Below are 22,119 nucleotides of genomic sequence, written 5' to 3' on the forward strand. Positions count from 1 at the left end.
CAATCCACGCCTGCATGGAGATTCACAAGATCCTTGACATCTATCCCTACTTCTTTGCTCTTACGCGGCCCTTGTAGGCAATATAGGTGATCGTACCTTATCGTATACTCATTTAGGAACTCCTATGTGCCGATAAGGAGTTGTAACTTGAGTATTTCGTCAAATACGTCGCAAAACAGTGGCCTACATGATACAATAAGCATACATACATGGTGAAAAGAAATTTGGGAGATGTCATTGCACATCTAACCTGCAAGCAAAATACAGTACTGACTGCGTACTCTATAATTGACCCTACTATCAGCTAATCTTTATTCTTCATGACTTCAGGATTCACCTGGCGACAGGGGCGGCACGTCAGCTGTCCTCGAGGCATTTTTGGGTGGTCGCACTTTGCCGGCTGCGGCGCTGGCGGTGTCTGTGCTGGCGTCAGTGGCCACATCAGCAAGCGTGGTGAGCTTCGTGGGCCACTACTACGCTTACGGTTTCCACGTCGACTGGCCACTGACCGGCATTCCACTTGCCGCAGTCATGTGTTCATTCGTCCTCGTTCCTCTTCTCTACGATCTGCGAGTCGCGTCCGTTTTTGAGGTTAGTCCCAGCCACGCAGTCTGCCACTGGGCTGATGTATTCTCTCTAGATATGTAAGTGCACCTTTCGCTGTATTTTTTTATTCGGATTATCTAATAAGCTAGAACATAAAAAAATTTACTCGCTATCGCGACCCGGCAAAAGTGTACGTCCAGTGAAGCTGTTGAAAACCACCACTAGAACTGCTGAGGGCGTATGCAATGCTTTAGAGTAACAGTAGAGATGGTAATTTAGAGTAATGGTAATTTTTACAGAACGCCGACGCTGGTCGGACCACCGTTACCTTCTTCCTTTGACTATTCTCTTATTCACGCTGCTGCTCGGGAGTCATAAGTATGCGTTGACTGCCAATAGCGGTTGACTTCAAACAACACTGATATCAGTTGCTTGGGTGGCTCTTTTATATATGGAAGGCTACTGACGTCACTACCCACGTCGCAAGCTGCCGTCGCCGCGGCAGCTTGCGTAACAGTAATCTTCACCGAGAAACGTATGCGGGGAGCGCACGTGCTTCGCATTTTTATCAGGAAAACCATATCATCAATTATGTGGTTCGGATGTTTGTGTTGTGCTTGTTCTTTACTGACACGTATGCTATTTTGTATGTTTTAAGGGTGATTCCAAAGAATGCATGGACTTTTCGCTTCACTTTGCTGAGTGCTTGAAGCCTGCTTCACCACCGCCGCGGGTCTCAGATGCCCAGTGTTGCACAACCTCGGCGATTGGCCCACATTTTTGCCCACAGAAGTGGACACGAAAAATGCCACTCAACGAGAGGCTCGCTGTAAAACAAAGCTAATTAAGCGGCGTACAAACTTTGCCGTATTCCATTTACATAAAAATGTCTGACACTGAGGTACATGCATCAACACATGCCTAGGAAAGGGTGTCCTGCAGTGTTGCCCCTCCTTCGTTCCAGGCAAGGTTCCGGCAGAAATCACATTGGAACGCTTAGATGAACAAAAAATTTTACCGCATTCGAAATCGTAGCGCCAAAGTTGTCAGCGTGTCCTATGCGGTGGTTGGTCAGGGCACAAAAGAAATTACAACTGAACCTTTGCCACAAATGTACATACAACGGGAAGCAATGAAGTAGCCTCACTTGCGCTGGTGAAATTTTAGCAGGATTTGGCTAGACGCATTTTCAAAGAAATTTTGACTGAACTGTTATTGACATCACATAATTGGAAGTATTCATGAATTATAAAGATTAGCTGTATAAATATTGTGACTGCTGTCTAGTGAAAGGTGATATAGCGGATATAGCCTGGAGTGTTTACTTTTATATTAAGCAAGTCAGCACGCTTGTAATTGCAACATATAATATTGAATGTAAAATAAAACCCTGTGGAGCATACCTAGTAGCAAGTATTCGGGGCCCAAGTGAACACACCCAGTCACCCCAGTGCACATACCCATCCCTCCCAGTGGGAGGGTGTCCCTGCGACCTTGTGCTCAGCAGCCCAACAACATAGCCACTGAGCAACCACGGCGGATGAGAATATGTTACTGAAAGACTGAAAGGGCTAGTAACAAGTGGGCGATGAGAATGTTTTAGTAAGGAGTAACGCAGTACGACGTGGCAAACTATGATTTATGATGGGTGGATTGTTTTTTTTTTTCATCAATAACAGTACCTTCGTATGCGCTTCGACAACAAGGTAGGCATCACTGCCTGCGTCGTCTACTTCTTTCTGAGTGTGAGTAAAAAGGTTTTGCTATTAACAATAAGCATGGCTGCACACGACCGCACTCTCACTATAGTAGAATCACTGTCCCTTAGTAGAATCAATGGTGAAAATACCAGTATAAGCTGAGCTATGTAGGAAATGTTTAGACATTTTTATGACTCGCAGTGCGCTTCGTTTGTCACTGTCCTTTTGAGTCAACATGAACCGGACCATCGGACACTACTTGTTTTGCTGACAGTCGCTTTGAATTATTCCAAAATTGCTCAGGAATGGCGACTGTGACAGCATCTTTAGAGCTGTATATTTATGTTTTAGCGTGTGTCCGATTTTCGAGTCTGATTCAGTCCAGCCTGGTACATATAGTACGGAAAGAAATGTCTAAATTTCGCCCTAGGAGCGCTGAAGTGACGGCGATAGTAAGCCACTAGAATATTGAAAGATCTAAGGGTCGTGCTTTTATGACGGGTATAAGCGCAGTAAACATTAGCTTACTTACTAATCACGTGCGATGTCACATGCCGAACGACACACATTAACGGAGCTCACACAATGAGCGCGTGCAGTTGCGTGGTCACAACAATGAAGTGATGAACTGCGCGGGGACCGAGAGCATCGCCAAAACTATAGGTTTCCTCCTACTTTTCCAATTGCATTTCACTTTGCTGCGCCTGAGAAACTTTGAGGTAGATCACGCAGCATGCACCAATAAGTGTGCGGGCAGAATGAGCGCAACAAGACCTTCTCACCTAAACTTCATGGCATCGCGGTCCCCCTGATTACATGCATACCCAATATTCGGCACACGGCTTTCACATGGGCCATACGTCGCCACTACTAGATGTTCAGCGTTAGTTTCAGTGTTAGGGTTTTACGTGCCGAAACCACGATCTGATTATGAGGCACGTCGTAGTGGGGGACTCCGGAAATTTGGACCACCTGGGGTTCTTTAACGTGCACTTAAATGTAAGTATACGGGTGTTTTCGCATTTCGCCCGCATCGAAATGTGGCCGCCGTGGCCGGGATTCGATCCCGCGACCTCGTGCTCAGCAGCCCAACACCATAGCCACTGAGCAACGACGGCGGGGGCCACTACTAGATGACAGTGGGTGAGATGACCGGAGCGTGCCCCGAGTGCCCGTGTAACAGGTTTCACAATAAAACGCCTTAAAAATAAGTGCCTGGTTTTTCAGAAATGCCGTGTTTATATTAGCGTCGCATGGCTTGATGATCTAAATAAATTTGTGTTTGAGAGAAAACATGGAGTTTTTTCTGATACCTTCCGTCCCGAAAACACTGCCGCTAAAGTGCGCTGCATTTTCAATCGGTGTTTTGAGCTTTAACTTTGCCCAACGTCAAAAGCGCGAATCAGAATTCCATGCCTAAGCATGATACGGACTATTTATTCTCGTAGAGATCGTACAGCTTGACTCAGATTCTTAATTCCCTATCAGATATTGCAATATCGGACACTCTCCGTTTGATATTATTATGCTTAGAAATAGTTCTAATACTTGTGCCGGGCGCACTACTGCAGTACTTAGGCTGGACATCAATGAAATATTTAACATAAAGAAATAGGCTTTGATATACTGGTATTTTGCTACTGCATGACTTGTCCGCACTTACGTATTGATAATATATGACATACAATTTCATTCATTACAGCAAAGCGTTGGTGCAGTGGGATTGTTCAGCTCTGCTATTGCTGTCTCTACAAGTGCGTACATTTACTACCAACTTGTACCTACGTACCCAAAAAACAATAGGCAGAAAGCTTGATTTGTTGGCCATGTGTTCGGTAACTGAGATCCTACAATATTTTCTGTGTTCCATAAGCGTCATCACCGAGCGAAGGTTTAAAAATTTGTAGTCAGCACGTGTAGACTTGAAAACGTTGCCTACTAAATTTTAGACACGCGCTGCAAAATGTTTCTCTTTCTCTGTGCACGATGAAAAAATAAGTTATCAGTAAATCAAGTAAGAACAAGAAAAAATGTCACAGTTTCGCCCTAAGGGCGAAGCAATGAATGCGATAGCAACACAGCAATGTCATACGAAGTAAGGTGAGCGGCTTTGGTAGCAACAACACGCAGAACTGTTGTCGACGCCATCGGCGTTTTGCCCGCGTTAGCTCAAAATGCGTGCGGCGTTGGTGACTGTTGCTGGAGCCTCTGATATAAATAGGCACTTGGTGCCGCAGCTAAACGTCGCCTCCTGGCGCTGAGCCGTGCTCCCTCAAGGGCTGCAGAAGATAGCGCCAACCTTTCCCTTTCCCTCAAGAACCACTTATCATCATATCATCGCCTCCCTTCCCTCCCCCTCCCCCACGGCCTCTCGCGCGACGGAAGAAGGCGCGTTTGCTCTACATATATGGTGATTGTAAAGGAGAAAAGAGACGCCTACTTCTGCAGCCCTTAAGCGAGCACGGCGCAGAACGCGCGTTTGTTCTCCGCCGTGCGTTCACTCCCCGTGAAAGACGCGCCCCTCGCACCCTTTCACTCGCACATACAGCGTTCGGCGCGCGGCGACGATTTCATCTCCAAATGACGTCATACGGAACCTCACGGCGACGGCGACGGCGACGCCGACGGCAGAAATCTGCTTTTGAGTGTCCATATAATTGCTATCGCAATAAAAAGAAATATGCAATCATTTAAGACAGAGAGCAAGATAGCAACAAGAAAAGAGGTGTCACCGAGACCAAGGTTTTGACAAGGGGACTTTCTTCGTCTAGTCGTTTATGGTTTCGAACATTAGCCAAGGTATACTTGTAGTGGCTGCACAACCCGGCAGAAGAATTTAGACTGTGAGCGCTAAGCGTAGTGAATGCGTAGGAATTTAGGATTTGTAGTTAACTAGAATGTCCCAATCAACCCTATTTCACAATTTGCACGTGTGTTTTAGGCCCGAATATTTTATTCACGTTCTAAGCCCCACAAATAATGATTAAGCATTACGAATATTTTCTCCATGTTTCAGTGTTTCGCGTGCCACTCATCTACTCGAATATAGGGATCGCCTTGGCAGGAACAATTTATACCGCTCTGGTAAGCACTCCACATATACTATAAGGTATGTGTACAGGTGAGAAATTAAACGCGGCCCGCGTTTGCTTATACCTAAATTTCGAATGACAGTAAAATTAAACATGCCTCACAAATGAACCGAATTTCTGTAGCATAAAGCCCCGTGATTGCAACTACAACACTGATTGTAAATCAAGAAGACAAAATGTACATGGAAATGTGGTTTTAATGGAATGGAAAGGTGCATAGAAATGCACTCTAGATAAAATACAAATAAGCAGAGCTTCGCAAATGTCATTATTACGCTTTCGCAGGCCTGAACATCGACAAATTTAAAGGTCTTGAAAGTAGGGGGTCTGGGATATCGCTCCTCATATTAAAATGTTGGTATAATTTCAGGCGCCCATATTAATCGTGCGACAGAACGTGTTGATTCATGTAGCACTCGTCCAGGACTACTAGTTAGGAAAATCTGCGATAAACATTCAATAATTATTCCTGAATTAAAAAGCAGTGAAATCTTGCCAGCAGCAATGGGAGAGACAAAGTATAGGTGCCTTTTCTTTTCGTGTGTTCATAGTTGTCTTCTTTAACTTTACTGTTTTACAAAAGGGAGGTCTTCGTGGAGTAGTTTGGGCAGACTGTGCTCAGGCTATCGTCATGGTCATGTCACCCCTTGTCATCATTGGAAAAGTCCTCTACGATTCCAGCAGAGTGACTCCGCCACTTCGTCCCATGAGCGATGCGAACATCACGGATCTTGCGTTCCGGCGAGTATTCGGTGCATATTGTAAATATTATGAAACTAAATGTGCTTCTAGCTTGTCTTCAAGAGCACATGTCAGCACGCTGGTACCCATCACTAACATAAGAATCACTAACATCCCATTGATGCGCATCACTGACAAGGCACGCTGGTGAACTGAATTGTGCATATCAGATTTTTTGTGGCATCGACACACGTGATCAGGTTACTGGCTCTGAATAAAGGCCAATGTCGTTTTCGCTGATCGCTTAACAAAACATTGTGCAGAATCAAATAGCGACAAGTTCCTAGAGAGCTAGTTGCTTTATTAAATGTATGGTGCACATGAAGTCGTATTCGTGTTGCAGTGAGGTTATGTACGTAATGTTTGTTATTTCACTGCCTAATTCCATAGAGAACAACGACATTAGCCGGCACATCTGTAGCGGCAGTTTAGGTGGGTGTACATATAGGCCAATTCGTCATATGTAGTTCATCTCCAGCGGCGAGATTCAAGGCGACTGCCGTCCTGCTCTTTCCCTCCTAGAGCCCTCTCCCGCAGCCACCACAGGTGTAGAGGGCAGTGAAAGAAAAGGTAGGGTGTCCTTCTCGAGCGCAACAGCACACCACCTAAACCTTCAGACAACCTAAAGCTCTCGCGCGACAGCACATGTGTCTGAAACAGTTATTAGTGCACGTTCACACTGGTGGCGATTTTCCCGGCTGGATGAAGTGGATGTCGGGGTCGCCGTTAAGATCAGTGACCGGAAAATGCACGTCGCGAGACCGGAAAAAGCCTTCGTAACGTCAATAGGTCCGAGACTAATGGCGCTCTCTAACCTAAAGCTATTCCAAATCGTTTCTACCAAATTTCTGAATGAGTCCTCCATGATAGCTAAAAAAATTTCTGCCAACCCCGCTGAGCCCATGTGTCAAACGGCGTCACGAAATCTGCAAGAACTGCGTACCCCCGCGATCGAGCAAAGAAATGTAATTGTTACACACATGGATGACCGCATGCTTATCGTTGTCGAAGCGGCTAGCGTAACACGTGAAGGACGACGTATAAACATTTATCAGGCATACTTTTACCGAACAACAAGAACATCAAAAACAAAGAATTGTTTTCGATCCTATACTTTTGTCCTCATTACCCTCCACTATGGGTCAAAATCTTTTCGGGCTGCGGCCATTTCGTTTCTCTGTCACACAAAGTCATAAATTCATCAAACTTTGCCATTTCAAAGTGATGTGAATATATAAAGATGTCATTGGTATGCCAAACAAAGCCGAATGTTTTTTTTGAAAAGCTGGTGATTGGCCCGCCCCGAAACGAGTAGAAGGTGGCTGCACGCTTATTGCTATGACACTGGCCACTCAGAGCTGCCATGGACAATGCCATTCATTTGCGTATAACAACACTTGTTCCGTGGCAGTACAACGTTGTCAAGTCCTCTCGGCACGCATACATGTTCGCACTGCGAACCCTTCTTCACTGAGGATCAGTTTTAGTGACACATTAACGCGAGAGCGTTAAGGGCCCCGTGTCGTAGAAAATCCGGTGTCGGCGTTAGGCGTGCAGCGTCCGCGGCTGAGAAAAACCCTAACCACCCCGACCACGCAGGCCCTCTGAATAGCGCAGAGGCGTTAGTCGACAAAATTGAATTTCTCGAAGTAAGATCCGTCAGAAAAATTCTAAAGTACGACTTAACCACAACCTACAGACATGATAGCGTCTGATTGTAATTTGAATCTGCGAGAAAACTTAATTCTGTTACGCGGAAACTCAAACACAATCCTCTTTTCCAGCATTTCTACCATACCAACAGCAGCGGGCCTGGAAGATTATTTGCAACACAACAATCCAGATAGCGCTCGCCTCCTCGGCAGCGTAGGGAGGGTAAAACAGTAGCGGCGCGCAGAGGCAAAGGTGGAGAAAAAAAAAGCTGCAGTTGCCGGGAAGCCTGACAAGCATTCATGGATCTTTGAATGCTATCGTGTTCCACTCTTAAAGGCGAAATTTAAGCGTCATCCAAATTTCCATGTTAAGTGCTGCAGCGCGAAGCAAGATAGACTGACACAGAAAAGACGAGGACGAGTGCTTACAGCCAACAAAAATTTTATTGTTTGATGCAGAAATTTATATGTAAAAACAGATGAAAAAATATGCAAAAATGCGACATAAAACACAGATACCATCATCGCCAACTGATCGCGCGGACGCTTTCTAGAAACGCACACTCCTTTAGTGATCTGGCCAGGGATGGCTTACTTATACATGGGCATCCTTCAGGTGCCATGCTAGCAGCTTGAACAATGGCGCGCGCGCGGCCGTCCGTGGGCCCAAAATTACTTTTCTGTGTTCGACCGCGTGGGCGCAGCCGCATGAGCTCAGTGTATGGCTAAAAAACGTTCCCTTCCGTTCCTAACATTGTTGGTATGCTCTTGCAAACGATGGTTTAAATACCTACTAGTGTGGCCCACTTATAGAATTGCCTTGCCCTGTGGTGCATGCTAAGTGGGCCCGTCTCATTCTCCTTTTAATAACTTCTCTCCAACACGTTGGTTTCCGCTGAACTATTACGTCAAAGACTTGCCCTTACTTCGAGTTTTTGATAAATCGAATTCGCCCTGCCATCTGCTAGCCACCTGGTTAGCTCAGATGGTAGAGCGGCTGCACCGGAAAGGCAGTGGTCCAAGGTTCGAGACCCGGACCAGGACAATTTTTTATTAAACCGCGATGCTTTTCTTTCTAGCAACCCGTATGAGTTTCCTTTGTAGCAATTGGTATGATTGGGTCGATGTCTCATCTTCCCTTTAATTGGTGCCTGTCATTATTTGGATTAAAATTTTGAGGTCATTAATAAAAAACTTCTAGACCATAAATAGGCAGAAGAAATTATTAGTATCCAAAGAAAGCAATATATCGGGATGTCAGAAGCGTTGTGCCACCCAGCTATGAAAATGTAGCAGGGCTGTCACATCAGCGTCAGTTCACATTAATTCATATGCTGAACAATGCACTGCACGCAGTCGTTTCTGCTACCAATACAGTTTATTTGGCAAAATCAGCGAGACAATCAGGATAAAGACACAAGAAAAAAAAAGAACGTTGAAAATGTCTAGCATGCAGCGTACTTCTCTTTATTGTGAAGCTAGATCTTACGGGAAATTAAAAATTGAAATGCTGTTTTTTTATTTTATTTATTTATTTTATTTATTTCACAATACTGCAGGCCATGACAGGCCCAAGCAGGAGTGGGAATTCAAAACATAATTAGTATAAATCGGGATTACAAATGAATAACGCCATTAACAATCAAACAGGGTTACATTGCTACACATATAATACGTGCTTAGTAACCAGCAAAAAAAGAAAAAAATACTAAAACAAAAATTTTTCCAGTGCCGTTTGAAAATCAGGCTCCTCAAAAATGGTTTTAGGCATAGCATTCCAGTCAGAAATTGTCTGGGGAAAGAAACTGTGTTTAAATGCATTGGTTTTAGCAAATATTGGATTCAGTGCGTGGTCATGATTGTGTCGAGTCTTTCTGGTCTCTAAGCGTTTTACATATGAAGGTATGGACATGTCAAATTTACCTTTCAACATGTTATGCAAGAACATTATCCGAGCATATTTTCGACGCACCTGTAATGTTGTAATCCCGCGTTCTTGCACTTCAAGCACCATCTTTCCTATGCTGAAGTTATTTGTAGCACTCTCTTATTAGGTAAATACATATAACCACGCCAGTTACGTAAACTAAGGCGTCGAGTGTGTCTTGTCTCTGCAACTAATTTTTTGCGAATGGAACACTGTTTTAAGAAAACAGTGTACTTTACGTCCAAGCTATGTCAATATTTTATTTGTCGGGAAGCTGTCCTTTCTTCCCTTCCATACCTTGTGAGCTTTTCAGAAGAACTCGTTTTACTAGCATGAGTCTTGCTTCCATATAACTGCGGCTTATGGGGACTTGTCGCGTCTTTTTGCATACTCTCTTTCTGCTAGGGTTTAGTGATCCTAAGTTGCTATCGTGCGAGTGTTGCACCGTCTTCAAAGAAAGCGTATTTTCAAGGTGCAGGATGAGCTTTGAATCTTTTAAATTGGGATTTTTTCTTTATTATTTGCTCAAAAGCTGATTGCTCTGGTGTACAGAATGACCTTGGACATAACAAACGATGAAAACTTCTGGAGTGGAATTGCGGGAGCAGTGCCCTTCTGCTTCGTCCGCACTGGGTTCGACCAGATGGCGGTGCAGAGGTTTATGGCTGCCAGGACACTACAAGACGCAAAGCGGTGACTATGTCCTTCTTAGAGCAACACTCAGATGTGCACTGAGCATAAAATGCGGCGTGATTTTTTCAAGAGGCTGTTCAGTCGAACAATTTTTGTGTCCTCTAGAAATTAAGTTTGACAACAGTGTTGGCATCTCATGCATCAATAAAAGAGTAGATATACTGAATGAATTCTGAATCTTTATTTCTCCGGTTTCATTTGTTAAGTTTACAGGATTTAAACTCAAGGCGAGAACCCTTGACAGCAAGGTTAAATATAAGAAAATCAGTCATTTTATGTCTAGCAAGCTTAGCCCCGATTCGGTGATTTGAAAATATGCCCGACGTAAAAGATTGTCAGAAAAAGTGGTAAGAATGGAACCCGGTAAATGGTGTCATATTTCACCACCCAGCTGTGAACTTCGCAAATCGTTTTCCCATAATAATTAACACGTTAGGATGAATAGTTGTGCGTGTTGGTTAAGCATGATCTGAAGTGATGGTGCGAAAACGACGACGGACGAAGAGAGAACACACACACACAGGGCGCCACTTCCAACAATGTTTAATCAGAAAAAGCGCCGCTTTTTTATACAGGGAGCGCAATCACAGTTTCTCAGTGCGCATTCAAGTTCAGGTAAAGTAGTTCTTTGCGTGATAGTGATATTGATGCAACACTTACGCACTTATCACCTGCCTCAATGATCCTTGTGGCCTCAATTATTAAACAAACCCATTTGTCACGGCTTCTAGCACCCACAGCGCAGGCGTAGAAGTCTGGCTTACATTTTCAGTCTCTACAATGAATTGACAGGTGGCCCTCTCTCCCAATGTTGACTTTGTTATTATGTTGCCTCAGCCTGTCATTCAGGCACTGCTTGGTTGCGCCCACGTACTTTCTACCACAATCTAAAGGAATCTCATAAACTACTCCTGCCTGACAATCTACGTATTTGTTATCGTGTTTTGTGACACAGGGCGGTGCCTTGCGGAAAAAAGGGTTGGTCATTCTGCGGAGCTTGGAAAGCTTGCACGGGGCAGAAAACACGACATTTAAGTTAGCTTGCTTGGTAATCTTTTTAAATTATGCGACATGCGGTGTATGTAAGGTATGACAGCTACCTTTACTTTTTCGCGAGGTGACTCTTGGTCCAGTTGACGAGTTCGCGACTTCTACAGGATTGTTTCCGCTACGGAAACTAAATCAGGCTGCGGGTGAAAGCGTTGGAAGCCTTAAGTTCTGTTTTTCATTGTCACCATAACGTATCGCTCAATAAGTTGGAATGTGACGCGAACAAGCTGTGCAAAAAATTGAACCTGTCAAACTTAGCTAGGGACACTAAAAATAGCAAAGCGCGCACCCTCGAGGTCTTCTTCAGTGCCAAGACCCAACAAGATAACTGACCTTTAAGAGTAATTGTGTTGGAGCGCAATACGTGGCAGAAGTCTTTAGCTGCTTTTCTGTTAGTAAGGCTCAAGCTTCTTACAGTAGACGACCCTTACCTTGCAAAGGATTCTGCACAAGTAGTTGAATACTTGTCAAGGCAGCTAGTAATAGAATTAGAGGCCTTTTCTGTAGATCTGAAGGATCTATACTATAGCATGCCAAAAGCAGAATTGCTTCAGTGTGTCCCGGAAGGCATGGGCAGTTATGGCTCCCTGGCATTTCAGAATGAAGCGGCTATTCCCGCTTGGCTATGCTCGAACTTTACCTGGCTTCCACCTATATTGAGTGGGACAGTCGTTTGTACCTGCAAAACAGCGTCGTTTGCATAGGTTCCTGTTTAGTGCCGATATTGAGCGAATTATTCTTAGCTCGTGCTGGCAGAACCATGTCTATCAGTCTAGAGGGTAGCGGTGTAATCAAAGTTTTTAGATTCGTTGACGAATTCTTAATTTTCGTAGACAAGAATTTCATTGACGCCGACTCGATCGTTAGTCAAACAATGACAACCTTCAGGCAGATTCTATCTCGAATAGAAGGTACACACAAATTTTCGGTAGATTCCTCCATCAGGTTTTTAGAACATAGATTGTTTTTAGCAAGTAACCACGTATATTGGCAGTATGAACCTCGGGCTAGTAAACCTCTGCTACTTTTTAGTTTCTCTCACTCTAAGCTAGTTAAACAAAGCACTCCTAACATGAGCCTGGTGAATGTTTTTAAGAAGTCCTGTCCACATCGAGCTGCGCCGAGTTTTTTTAAGCAGATCGACCGACTGGAAGAGGCAGGCCACCCGCAGCTTGTTCTATTTTCCGTAGCCGAAACAATCCTGAAGTCACGAATTCGCCAACTGGACCAGGCGTCACCTCGCGAAAAAGGAAAGGTTGCTGTCATACCTTACATAGACCGCACATCTCATAATTCGAAAAAGATTGCCAAGCGAGCTAACGTAAATGTCGTGTTTTCTGCCCCGTGAAAGCTTTCTAAGCTCCGCAGAATGACCAACCCTTTTTTCCGCAAGGCACCGCCCTGTGTCACAAAACACGATAACAAATACGTAGATTGTCAGGCAGGAGTAGTTTATGAGATTCCTTTAGATTGTGGTAGAAAGTACATGGGCGCAACCAAGCAGTGCCTGAATGACAGGCTGAGGCAACATATTAACAATGTCCACACTCGGAGAGACGACCACCTGACAATTCATTGTAGAGACTACAAATGTAAGTGAGACTTCTACGCATGCGCTGTGGTTGCCAGAAGCCGTGACAAATGGGTTCGTTTAATAATTGAGGCCAAAAGGATCATTGAGGCAGGTGATAAGTGCGTAAGTGTTGCATCAATATCCCTATCACGAACAGACTACTTTACCTGAAGTCGAATGCGCACTGAGAAACTGTGATTGCGCTCCCTGTATGAAATAGCGGCGCTTTTTCTGATTAGACATTGTTGGAAGTTGCGTCCTGTGTGTGTGTGTTCTCTCTTCGTCCGTCGTCGTTTTCGCGCCTTCACTTCAGATCTTAACACACTTTAAGAGGTTGCAGCACAGGTTAAATCAGAATTGTTTCTGTATATGTACAACAGATTTCAAGTATAAAAATTTTTATAACTGCTTGGTGCTGCACTCTCAATCATGCCCCGCGCAGGTTCCAAGTACAAAGCGGATATTTTTAAAAAATGTGGTTGATCCCTCTTATATAGGAATCGGTATAGAACACGAAAGTGAAACGTGTCTTCACAGAAGTAGTGTAATGTTTATTGCACATTGATATATAATGTCTATTGGTGTTTTGTGGCTAAAGCGCCCTTAGGCGTTGATGCACCCACGCTGACGCCTGGTGGCACGTCTCCTCCATCACGACTACCAACGTCGATGACCATGAGCAACCGTCGTGCATATGGAAGCTGCACTACGCTGCACACGCTAGCACAACGCGAAAGACGAAGCACGTAACTGACACACTAATACAACGCGCAAGACAAAGCACGTAACTGAATCGTCACCGAGTCAAATCAGCGCGTACAGCGCGTCGTAATTGCAGCCTCCGCGATCAACTTCAGAAACATTTTCAGAGCTAATTGCGGAGGCCACGCTGCGCTGTGCTGAGTACGGTGAACGCCACTACCAACGCCACCTAGGTGGCGTTGGTAGTGCTTCTTGATGCCAGCGTCCCTTCGAATGCTGGCATCGAGGCGTCGTAGTGGTGAGACCACCGAAGCGTTCACTGTCGGTGCGCGTTAGTGTCATAATGCAGTACTTCTCTTTTCTGCTCGTAGGCGGCGGCACCGCCTAGAACAAGAGCGCGGGTACACGGAGGAGTGTTAGATATATAAGGCGCGTCTGTGTAGCTCTCTGCAAAGGCGTTTGTGGCGCAATGGGTTAAACGCTCGGCGATCTATCGTCGCGGACCGAGAGGTCGTGGGTTCGATTCCCAAATTTTGCATGTTGGTGGAAATTTTTCTTCTGGTTTCTTTCTTTGTATTATGTTCTATGACGTATTTCCGTGACGGAAATACGTCAGTGAAGTCTTGGTGGACCCCGGCATAAAACACTTTCGTGTTAATATATTCAACCTATCTAGTGGAACCCATGCGAAAATCACTTTTCAGTCTCATATAGTATATGAGCCCTAAAACGCTACATTGAACGAAGAGTCAATTTTCAAGAACAGTTTTTCAACATAGCTTCCAATTCTCAAGTGGAAAATTTTTTTCAAACATGCTTACTGACTTAGAGGAAGCTACATCGAACTACATGAAAAATGTATTGATGTACTATTATAGCGTGTACAGTTGCGTGAAATATCCTGAAATTATTTAAAGGAACCTTCAGCTTGGGCCAAACTTTATTACTGTGAATTCAGATACATATAAAACGCTAAAAGGCTTTTCAGAGAAAACCCATAGACTGATCTTAAAGAAATTTGATGCATTTGATAAAGAAAGTGGATTTAAATTGTTTGTTGAAAGCGAGCTTTTTCTTTGCCGGCTTTTCAAATGCAATTGCCAAAATTTGCAAGTTTCAAAAACAATACAGAAACAAGGTTTACAAATTCGTAGGTCTGCATTTAAATGTATCGCTGTTTTGTATATTTTATCCGCTTCAGGACACAATGTGGACAAATTTGATATCTTAGATTTTATCCTATGTGATTGCATTACAATATCTTCAAGGGTTTTGCAAAAATCCTACTCACTTAGTAGTCGTGTACTTAAGAGCAACGTATGCCACATCAATTTTGTCCGTTTGGGGTGTAGAATATGATGCAATTTTCTTATTTGTGATAACATTTTTGATTGCTGAAGTACAGTGTTGTAAACTTCATTGTAATATTGCTGAAAATTAGCCATATTTAGCAATCTTGATGAAAATTCGATGCTCTCAAAAAAAATTCGCATCAACAGGCACTACAATAAGTTTCTTTTTTAAACGTAAACAAATCTTTTCAAGTTTGGTGCTGTGGTTGGCGAGGAAAAGTTCGTTCCACTTTATTTAGACAGGAGCTTTAGAGCTGAAGCTTCCTGGTAACTGACTATCAGATTTGCAAGATAGGTAAACGATAAAGCTTAGGCATTCTTCGATATTTAGTCCAAGGCACCACTTACGATTTTTTTTTATTTTTCAGAATAGCTCTTGCTGGACCACTTTTTGTTTTGGCTTTCTTCTTCCTGGGGAGTTACTGCACTGCAATAGCAATGATTTACTGGTTCCGTGATTGCGATCCACTTCTCCGTGGCGCCATTGACAGTTATGATCAGGTGATATTCATAAATGAGTTACGCTATAAGAAAAGTACCAGCGTTATCAGAGACACTGTGCATTTAGCCTGTGAGCCAAAGAACTCAAATGTCTTAAGATGTTGTCTATATATTTATTATACAGGGTGGCTCAGCTAAATTTTGTCTAAGTTTAAAAATATGCTGCAACACTTCAGCAGATCGCATGCAAATTCATCTTCTTGGCTAATGTGAAGAGCTAGTAAAAGTAATATCGTGTTTTGCCTGCTCTATAATTACTCAGTAATTTTTAACAAGCCTGGCAAATACTAAGCTTCACTGAAAACTACCACAGAGGAAGTTGTAGCGCGTTCTTAGAAGTATCTAATTTGGTAAGCTCTAACTACTAGCCTTTTACGCAATAACTATTTTTCTATATTGCTGGCGCAGCATGCAGCTGCCTTTTTTAGGTGAATTCACTTTCGTATATATATGTGACAGTGCTGTCTTGAACCAATGATCTGCACAGGGCATAGGGCAAAGCACCACTAGAAATCACAGGCAGCCCGGTGGGGCAGATGATAAAGTTAAGTGCAAAGGTGAGCTCCAACCCAAACTCACTGCCATCGTCATGCCATCGTCTTCATTGCGTTGTCACCATTTCATTGCCAACGTTCCGCTGTGATGATTTCTTCGTTGTCGAGCTGTGGTAATAATTCCATGGTTTTCACTTTGTCGTCCCCACTGTGTTGTCACTCTGTCACGATCATACCTTCATCTTGTAGCCAGCTTCTACAGTCCGTCGTTCTGATTCCGTCGCCATCCTTGAATCGTGATCATGCCGCCTTCGCCACGCCGTTGCAATGTAGTCGTCCTCATTCCTTGGTCGTCGTACATTCATTGTGATCAGACCACCGTAATCATAGCAACCACTTTGGTCGTCACAAGGCCGTCGCCGTCATGCCATTGTGAACCTACTTCAACGTGATGTCTCCATGCTGATTTCAATGCTGCCACTCTAGCGACGTCATCCCATTGTCGTCAAGCCGTCGACGTCTTACCATCGCAATTATTCCAGAATGTCCAACTGCTTTCGTCGTCACAAGGCCGTGGTCGTCATTTATCCGTATTTGCTGCACCGTCGTCATGCATCGCCTTCACTGCGGTATCGTCACCCCACTATTATTACATCGTCGTCATGTCATCATCATCAATCCAATATTTTTATGTCATCTTTATTTCGTCGTCTTCATACAATACAAATCACACGTCATAGCGTCGTCGTCATTTCAGGGTCGTAATCTTTTTGTCATTGTGCCATCGGCGTCATTCTACTGTTGCAATCTCATAGTCATCACGTCATCTTCTTGCAGCCATCCATGGTCATCTCGCCGTGGCCATTCAGCCGTCATCGTGTCGTTATCAACGTCGCATCGCCATTTCGTTGTCTCACACTATACATCATCGTGCGACCACCTTCATACCTTAACTGCCGTTGACGAGTTAACTCGCCATCACAACGAGCGTCCTCTCGTGTCGTTGACAATTTAACGCGTCGTGAACCACCGTCCTACATTTGCTTTTTCCGCTGGACATACAAGCTTGGGTGATGCTTGGTCAAATTTGGCGTTGATCATTTTTTATTTAGAAGAATTTCAAAGCTTCACTATTTGTACGGATTAATACCCCAGACATGGGGAACGTTCGGGTACAGTCGAGGACGATAGAGATCAAATTTTTCTATTATTGTTAAATCGCTTCTGCAAGACGTGCAATGTAGCGAATCACACATGAGAACTATATAGATCCCAGTCGGTCTTTTTTGCAACTAGGCTCCTAGAAGTATGGTAATTGCTCTAGCGAATTGCTCTAGAATGTGCGCTGCAAGAACAGTGGGACAGCTTTGGTGGGAAACATTGGTTACCGTCTATGTAGTTATCCGTTATGACTAGCAAGGGAGAGCTCAGAGGCCGGGGTTCTCGAGTTTCGGGACACTCTCACTACTTTCAACTAAATCACTAAGCTCTATCAGCTGGGTAGGAGGACTTATCCTCACCCTCATAGCAAACTGGCTAGACCTCTGTCGTCCACTTTACGCATGCTTCAGAGTAAGTCATATCCCAACCTGGCCCTCTTTCATTCGATCACTGCAGAGGCCTTTAGCTCTACTTGCCCCGACTGTGTGGCTGTTAGCAATCTAGAACACATGCTCTGGTGATGCCCCTCGTTACAGGGACCCAATCGCATCACGGAAGAAGAATAGAGCTCTGCCACCCAGAGCTCAGAACTTTCACGCCAAACTTGGGCTGTGAGAGCCCACGATGCGGCGGTTAGGCTCGGCCTACCCGTCCCCATGTGGGAGCGGCCCGCAGCTCTGCCCTAGGGCAGGGCTTCTCAGGACCCAGTTAATAAAGTTCTTTGTCTGTCTGTCTGTCTAGGCATCACCATTATACTTGTGCGCTACGTACTTTTGGCTTTTACGAGAGCTCCGACCTGTTTCGCTAGGTTTTACGGGTGATTTGCGAAAGCACATAAGCATATGAGCTCAAGCAAACATTCCTCAATGGCAGAAAACAGCCAAACGCTTCTTACGACTTTTATTTTAGTTTTTTGGCGTCTAACAATCTTTTCCACACAACTTGTTCTTGGTGTACAGATCAAAAGTCAGAAAATATCTGCCTTACAGTGTCCCTTAGCACTCATGCATTGCTCAAGTTGATATGGCACGTAGTATAAGACTTCTATACAATATTCACGCTGACAAATATAAAGCCAAATTGAAAAAAAAGTATAACGTCACATAGGGAACACTGGAACAATTTTAAAAGGCAGTTTTGGATTAGGTACTTTTTCCTTTTACACTGTGGGACAGTTCAGGCAATTTAGTTTTATGGCGATTCGATAACCGGCCGTTGAGGTACACTGTTTCGCAATTTTGACATAAGTAGGGTGTGTGTCCAAGATGTTCAATATCTTCATTACTAAAGCTATGTGGATCCATTGTTGATTCTCTGTGATGGCGTCTAGACGAGAGCATGTCTAACATTCTGTGAGCTTCACTGAAAATGTATAAAACAATAATGCAAAACACATATATTATAATACTACAATTTCTCTACTACGCTAGTTTAAGATCAAGTTATTGATTCATCTTTAAAATACCATGGTTTAGAAAAATGTCTGCTTTATTGATAATTGAAGTTATGAATCGCAATACTGCTCGTTCATGAAAAATACTTGCGCACATAGCCGAAGCTATGCTCACCTATTTGTTCCGTTAGTAATTGTAGATGCCTCCTTTCAGATAATTCCATATTATATGGTGAGGCACCTCGCTGAAGTTCCCATGCTCAGAGGCCTTTTTTTGGCTGGACTCGTGGGAGCATCGACAAGGTAGGAACGACAGCTGCTCTCGAGTGCACACACCTAAGGCACGCTCAGATTGTCCTTTCTTAAGGATGTATTGGAATGCACAGGCATCGATCAGAAAGTGGAGAATCATCATGAATCATCAGAATCATCATGTGTACGAAAGTGACCTATTGAAATAACCGTGCGTATGCTATCTGATTAAAATCGTCCCTGACACTTTCAAAATAAATGTCAAAGACGCAGTCTTGCTTCTGGAATTTCATCTATGCTAGCCTTGGGCATCAGCGTGCCTGTACAAAATTTTCGCAGACTGGCAATATTAGCGTGCATATCTTCTTGGGCCTCTATTTGCCTGTTTACTTACACGTGTGCGCACCAAAAGCGTCCACCAGTCCAAACAAAATTGCGACTTTGCCGCATTGCCAGTGGATAAATTACTGAAGCAGTAACTGATCACAGAAAGCTCTCTGTATTTTCTTCTTTCGCAGCACGGTGTCGTCGATTGTGAACTCCCACGCAGCGATATTTTACATCGATGTGCTCACACCTTACGTCAAGATCAGCGAGAAGAAGGCTGTCATCGTCATGCGCCTTCTAGGTATGTTCTTTGGCATTCGGGTGGAATGTTTATTGGGAATATAGCGGTGTTTTGAGCAGTACGTGAAGCACTTCAGAAAAAGCACAGAGGAGAAAAATCGCTAACTTCCAACTTATTTGTATGGGCTGCGCAAAACACCGGTATGATGCATTACCAACTATAGCAAGCTTCCACCCTAGTACAATTTTACCCCTTGTACGATACTAAGATGACGTAAGGCGGGTAGTAGAAAGTGGGACTGTGGATTGTATGAAATAATGCCGACTGTCGGTAGTTTTTTTTAACTTTATGATGCACAGAATGGTTATCCATCGCATCTTTAATCACCATACGCAGGTTAGCGAGGTTACCCGCTTAATGTATACGTACGCCTTTCTTACAAGTCCGTCGGAGATTATTACCGATAAAAATTAAGGACAAGCGAAAATTGTCGCTCAGCAACCATCATGGCAGCAGCGGACACAATATTTCGCACAATATTTGCCTGCACAGCATTTCACAAAATATCACTGAATACCAGTTTATTTACCAACATTTTGGGCAGGTTTTAACTGTACAATCAATGCGAACAAGTTCTCGAATCACGACGATTTACAAGAAATTGTATGGCTTGCATCAACTCCTAGAAAAAAGGTACACTGATTATGTCGTGTGAAATAAATATTCTAGTATATAACAGTATTCTGTATTGCAGTTTTCCATTCTACCGATACCTAATAATTGAAACTGCAATGCATTTCAAGGCCAATTTAGAGTACCTACTTTGGAACCTAGTCAACGCACACGATACATATCCAACGGTTATGTTAGAGTTCTTGAAAATTTCTTTATTATAGTTTTAAAGGATACTTTCAGTCTGGAATATTAGTCTTCTGCCAGAGAGAAATGGGAAGTGGAACTAAGAAATTGGCTGTGGCCTAATTCATTTATGCCTGGGTGTGCTTAGCGACATGTGTGGTTATCTTATTGTTTAGCTTGGTTCTCTCTACGGTTTCATCTTTATTATTTAGCTTCGTACGTCTGAGTGTTTAGGTTTGGTTGTTACCTCTCATTTAGTTATGATTACATTAAAGACTAGACATTTTCGAAGTGTAACACATTTACTTTGAAAGTCTTCATTATGTTGTTTCTCAACTGCCAGAAAGACGGCCCGATGGTCGGTGAGGCGGGAGAATAAGGGGTTGTCGTCCAGTGAGTTGAGCACGTTTCGGGTGCTATCCTCATCTGAATCCACTCGCCTGGCCGCTTCGTACTTACGACGCTTCACGAGGCGTGCGGCTCGTTCTTCCTCCGTCTCCTCCGTTCGCCGCCTTCTCTTGTTACGTTCCGACGGCGAAGCCTGGGGCGCTTTAACGTCAAATGATTCCAAACTCCTGATTTCAAATTTACGTAACCACCGACGCAAGTATCAGGCGGTGACCCGCATCGTTGTGTAAACAACCCAATCAAACACTCTCCTCATTTATAGGAGGTAACTTTTGTTCGCTTTCAAAACCAATAGCATTGTCTACACTCGGCGGTTTTTCGTATTTATTTGGCTGGAATGGAGGCGAGCAGCACGCTGTAGTGGAGAGGGGTTCAATGGGGCCGAGTCAGCACAGTGAAAATAGATAACCCCATGAAGAGGGTGGTGCCGGCTTCTCCGATTGGTCCGCTTCGCCTAACTTAGCTCGCAGTGGCTGGTCGAAAATCGCGGTGGCGTGCAACGGAAGGATAATAATGCCGCTAAAACGGATCCTCAGCAAGGAAGAGTTGGCAGAGCGATGTCGCATGCATGCCGAAGGGCTCGATAACGTTTTACTGCCGCGCAAGAAGGTTTGTCATGCGCAAATAAATACAGTGCTGACCGGCAGGTGCGAGTAGCGAGGGCCTGGGTGATCGGCGGGCAGACATCTTCTATTCCTTTCGGAACACGGCAGTCTGTGGCTATTCAGAAAAATTTTCAGCTTTGTTCGGCATAATAATGCATTTTTTTGCGTACGTGTCACTTTGACGTGGTGAGTTTTCGCGGTTTTGTGAGGTCGTGTGGCACACAGGTAAAGTGGGCGTTGCCAGGAAACATTTAACCAATAGCTGAGAGCTAATGGTGAAAAGGCGTCGAATCAGGAATGATTGTTGTTCTTTTGTGCGGTTTAATCATTCATAGTCAGTGCGTACACTTTATATCAGATGGGGAGCTATCGCGGTTTTCGTGGCGTTGCGTGACTGACAGGCGAAGTTGGGAGCGACCCGAAAATGTTTTGACCAATCGTGGAGGCTGACTGCTGAAATTGGAATCAAAACAGCTTGGAATTATTTTATGTTAAAGCGCCCCTGGCTTCTTTCGGTCTCTCCGACTCACTTTCCATATTTGCCGATGAATCCCACCGAGCTGCCCCTTCTATATCTACGATGCAATGCTGGCTCCTCCTCTGTTGCAACGCGGTTTGAGCAGCTCCTCCTCTGACGTCATGCCAGATGCAAGCGACGAAAACTTCCAACACAACTTCGGCGGTGGCGGCGCGTCGCCGCGCCGTGGTAACCCGAGCAGACAACGCCAGATAGCGCGGCGAGCGGCGCTGCCAGCTGCGGTGGTTGCTAGGCAACGGCTCAGCTCGCAGTGAGGCCACCGGCCACAGCGAAACGGCGAGACTGCATCCAATGTATCTCTCGCTAGAAAATG

Source organism: Dermacentor silvarum, chromosome 9 (genome assembly GCF_013339745.2).
Source record: "Dermacentor silvarum isolate Dsil-2018 chromosome 9, BIME_Dsil_1.4, whole genome shotgun sequence".
NCBI classification, from domain to species: domain Eukaryota; kingdom Metazoa; phylum Arthropoda; class Arachnida; order Ixodida; family Ixodidae; genus Dermacentor; species Dermacentor silvarum.